The sequence below is a fragment of the Chinchilla lanigera genome, unplaced genomic scaffold (assembly GCF_000276665.1).
Source record: "Chinchilla lanigera isolate Chin_1 unplaced genomic scaffold, ChiLan1.0 scaffold00037, whole genome shotgun sequence".
Lineage (NCBI taxonomy): Eukaryota > Metazoa > Chordata > Mammalia > Rodentia > Chinchillidae > Chinchilla > Chinchilla lanigera.
The window spans coordinates 15467972-15473383 of NW_004955438.1; positions in this window are offsets into that span (position 1 = coordinate 15467972).

Genomic DNA, 5412 nt, shown 5'->3' on the forward strand with positions numbered 1-5412 from the left:
GACCTTGCGCTTGCCAAGCAGGCGCTTTTGCCGCTGAGCTAAATCCCCAGCCCCTCTAGCACCCTTTATTAAACAGGCTTTCTTTTAGGGAAAGCATTTGGTTCTTTTATCAAAGATAAGGTGGATGAGTATGTTTGTAGTTGTTTCTGTGTCTTCTAATATGTTCCCTGATCCTTGGGTCTGTTTTTTTTAATGAACCATACTATCTTATCACAGTAGCTTTTTAGTACAATTTCAAGTCAAGGATTGTGATACCCTTTGTCTTGCCTTTTTTTTTTTTTTTTGGTACCAGGAATCAAACTCAGGACCTTGTGCTTGCCAGGCAGGCACTTGTGCTGCTGAGCTATATCCCTGGCACTGCCTTTGTTGCCCAGAATCACTTTTGCTGTTTTGGTTCTTTTCTGGTTCCAAATGAATTTTAGGATTACTTTCTCTAATTCTGTAAGAGATGCTATTGGCATTTTAATCAGAATTGTGCTAAATTTTGGACATGTGGCCATTTTCACTACATTTATACTGCTTGAATGGAAACTTTTCATCTTCTCTTGCTCTCAGACTGGAGTTTACATCATCAGCTCCTTGGTTCTTTTGTCTTTGAACTACACCAGCTTTCTGGGTCTCCATCTTTTTTTTTTTTTTTTTTAAATCTTTTTGAGACAGGATCTCCCTGTGCAGTTCAGGCTGGTCTTGAGCTCACTTTGTAGCCCAGGCTGGTCTCGAACTCACAAAGATCCTCCTGCCTCAGCCTCCCGAGTGCTGGGATTACAGACATGTGCCACCATGCCCAGCTTGGGTCTCCATCTTGTAAACTGCAGACTGTGGGACAGCTCAGCTTCTGTGATTGTGTGAGCCAGTTGTTCATTATACAGCTCCTTTTACATATGCATATATCCTATTCGTTCTGTTTCTGGGAATTCTGAATAATCCAAGCTCTTAACCCATACTTCTGTTTTCTATAAAGCACCTAAGGTGACCTTTGAAAAATGCAAACCAGATCTCATTGTCCCCACTTAGATCCTTTAGTAAGCTTCAATGATTCAAGCAGGCATCCACTTCAAGGAAGAGGAAGAAGCTTAAGTATTTACCAGTACCTCTTCCTGAAAGCTCATTACAACGTCAATAAAGCACAAGAGGAAATGAGTCCATGAGTACAATCAGAAGTGGAAATATGGAGCTACATCAGCAAATCAAAGATTTTGGTGAGCATTTCTAAGAATGATGGCAGGTGAGTTTTTATTGAAGGGTAAAGCGGAGGAGGAGGATCCCTAGGTTTGAGCATACAGAAGGTGCAGTGGATCAGAGAGATGCTTTCCTCAGTAGAGTTGCTCGTTACTGACTAAAAAATGCATTTATCATGACTTGGAAGGGGAGAAAGGCACAGACAGGTTCAAGGTAACTGATGGGAGAACAATCAGTGTAACAGATACGTGGATCAGCTGCTCTTCCTCTCTTCCCCCAACCTTTGGAATATTTTCATAGTGTTTATACTAGTTTGAAGCTACAGAAATTCAAAAGAAACTGAGTTGTTTCCTGGGATGGCAGAGCAGCATCTGGGAGGCTTAGAGTAGAACCTTTCTCTGGCATGGAGGTTGAGGGAAGATTCCTTTCTGCCTGCCAGTTGACATACTCATCCATCCTACAAACACAAAACATATAACCAGTATTTTTATTGTGGTGAGAGATTGGTAATTGCTATAGATTGAATGTTTACGTCCTCCAAAATTCTTATGTTGAAATTCTAACCCAGCTGGGTGTGGTGATTCATGCTTGTAATCCCAGCACTTGAGAGGCTGAAGCAGGAAGGAACACCACAAGTTCAAGGCCAGCCTGGGCTATAAGCAAGTTGAAGGTCAGCTTGTACTATATGGCAAGACCTTGTTTCAAAAAAAAAAGAAAAAGAAAAAAAAGAAAGAAAGAAAAAGAAAAAAGAAAAAGGAATCCTTCAGTGTGATGTTATTTGGAGGTGAGGCCTTTGGAAGAAGATTACACAGTAAGGATAGAATCTTCATGAATGAGATTAGTGCCCTTATAACAGAGGCACTTGGGTGTTGGGGGTAATAGCCCAGTGAAACCGTATGTGCTTAGCAAATGTGAGGCCCTGGGCTCAATCTTCGGCACGACAAAAATAAAACACAGCAATAAAACATAAAACAAGCCCCAGAGAGCTGCCTTGTTTTGTAAGGACATGTGAGAAGACAGCTGTCTATCAACCAGGAAAGAAGTCCTCACTAAACATTGAATCTACTGCACCTTGATCTTGGAATTCTGAGACTCCAAAACTGTGAGAAATAAATGTTATTTATAAGTCACTCTGTCTATGGTATCCTAACAACCTGAATGGATTAAGACAGCAATAGAAAGGAACTTGAATGATTCACCTCATTTTTCACATTCATAAGCATGAAAGGAAAAGCAAGGGTCAGAAGATGGTTGAACAAAATTAACAAAGCCAAAGCAAATAGAATTCACACTAGAAGAAACAAAGATAATTCATGGAATGGAAGAGCACTTTTTAAAAGTTCAGATTAATATTTTGAGAGAAATTTGAGGTGATAATGCATCTGTAAAATATAACAGGTGACTCTAAAAGAGGCAAAAATAATGTCTTAAAATACATTTCTAAAATGAACAATTCCAGAGAAAAGCTCGAAGAAAAACCCAGTGAAATCTTCTGTTGCTGGTGAGGCCTAGTCTGGCCTGAATCTGGGCCTTGGGTCTCTGGATTCATTCACCTCTCCATTACCAACAATGTAAGTAAAGTCCGTACAAATGGAAAATTAGTTTAAGATAGAAAAGAAATAAGGCCTGACCATTTCCTTTCCTTCTCATAGCCAGATGGGAACATATCCAACTGGCAGCTGTCATGCCCTCCCTGTTGGTCCCCCTCACCACTCTAAGGGCATCCTGGGGTGGCTAGTTTCAGGTCCTCCGGGCACTTCTAGGTTTACTTCAGGGGCCATTCTGTAGATGGTGCTGACAGGGGCTCTGGCTTCACCAACAGCCACCATGTCCTTCCTTTATTCTGGGCCACTTCCAGTGCTACTGGTGTTCTCTGAGGAGCTGCCAGAAAACCATGCCTGCTGGGGCAGACATCAGAGAGACAGAGGAGCACACTGTTAATATTCCTGAAGTCTCCAAACCCTAATGGGCCACCGTCAATATGGCCAACCTTTCTGAACAGAAACATGGCAGCTTTCAACTGAGGAGCAGCTGCTTCTCTGGGAGTTCACTACAGTTGTCACCATGACAGTGGAGGCCGTCCTATATGCCCCATGGCTGCTTTAAGAGATAATTTCCATGGTTGTAGCAGGTTTGAGACACAGACCTATCCCTAATGACTCTGTCCTGCAGCCCCTGATGACTTTGCCCTGTGATCTCCAGATGACGCTACCCTCTCTGTCATTACTCTGAGCATCCTCAAATAGGTTTGAAAATACAAGAAATATGCAAGGCCCACTCTTCCATTATATAAGCAGCACTTCTTCACACTCTTTGGGTTAGTTGAGGAAGGCTCTGTCCTGTGCACTGTTCTCCCCTCCTGCACCCGTGCTGCAGAAGAAGTCCCAATAAAGCCTCACTTGTGTGATCGTATTGTCTATTTGTGGTTCTTATCTGAGGTAGAGTGGGCTGGGTGAGTTGCAGTAAAAAGAGCTGGTAACAGTCTGGGTTACCAAGTCTGAAGAGTTCCAGAGACTGGCAGAGACCAGGGATGGCTACTGGAAGAGATCTGTGGAGACACGCAGTGATTTGCAGAGATCCCAGAGAGATAGCAGAAGCTACTAGAAGAGCTCCAAAAAGCTGTCAAGAGGGCTACGAGCCTTGACTGCTGAGGAGCTCATAAGGGTGGCTTAAAGCTGGCAAGAGCAGCAATATTAAGAGCTATAACACTAAGAACCATAACATGGAAGGCAGAGAGTGCCTGGCACTCAGAGCCTGACACCAACATCAAGGGATCTGCACTTTTCTGATTTGTGATTTCTGCCCTGTTGGAGACTGGGCTGTGAATGAGTTGAATTGCTGACCACAGTGTTCCAAAAAGCTCATATTCACAGCCTTTAAGACAAGATAAGCCCACTCAGTTGAGGACACTACTCACTCAGAATTCAAAGGGCCTGACTGCCAACCTTAGAGATAAGAGAGTTCCCTCAACTAGTAAGATTTATTGTTTGGAATGTTTTTGTTCTAACTTGTCAAGGCCTGCTCAGTTTCATGTGCCTTTTGCCTCAGATGTGCCCTCCACTTTCCTGTACTCCCTTGATTTAGGGACCCAGTATATACTGACAGTCAAGAATTCATTGTCTTAGCTCTAAGAGAGCTCTGATTTCCAGAAACAATATTGCATTGTCTCTTTTATTTCACCCTTTTCCTTCAGCTCATTAGTAAGTTTGGGAGACTGATCAGCTCCCAATACTACCTCAATTGAGTAGAAGGACCATTAGACAATTAGTGACAAGTTTATTCACAGTTTGGCTGAACTGGGAGGGTAGATATTGAAGCCCCTTGGGTACACAGAAATGCTTCAGTTTACAGGCAAAGTAGAACAAAAGCCAGGAGTCATCCATATATGATTTAACAAGCTTTTTCCTAGAGGATTGGAAGTGTTAAGTCCTCCTTGGGCTTGGGTAGGACTGGGGAAGTGGTGGTTTATCTCTCAGCATGAGGAAGATGGAGAAACACCTTTCCAAGGGAAAAAATTGTAATTTTTAAAAATCAATTTAAAACTCTTAATTGTATTTCCAGAATATAGAACAAGGGGCAAAAATCTTAAAGTGAGAGAGAGTAAAAAGACATACGTAATCCACAAAGAAGGGCCAATGTTTATCTAAGAGTTTCAGATTGAAGGCAGAGAAAGCAGAAGGAAAAAAATTAAGTATCTCCTAGAGCTAAAAAAAGATCTAGTAGTTAGACTGAGAGATCTTACCCACTGATAATTCATTACAAATGAAAAAGCCCAATGTTTAGCCATATCCTGCAGAAACTTTGTAAGTCCAAAGACAAAAAGAAATTCCTCAAAGATTCTGAAGGTTAAGCTGTGTGTGTGGGTGCTGTAGAAATGGCAACTACATTAGCATTACACTTCCTCTTAGTTCACCAGCTGCTTAGCAAACAATATCTTTCTTTATTTCATGAAAAAAAGGTAAAACAAAATTTCATAACAAAATAATAGAAGAATAACAATAATTAATACATTACAGGTTATCTTTAAAGTAGTTGATCAGGGTACAAGATATGGGCATAAAAGTTTCTCCAATTGATTTAGTACAAATATGCCTTTTAAATGAACTAAGAGACACTAATAGTATAACTGACTTCCATTTTTCCCCTTTTCCCTACTGTCCTTTTCCCCTCTCACCCATCCTAGTTGCTTTTTCCTTTTGAACAATTTCTTCTCATTTCATGATATCTATTGTA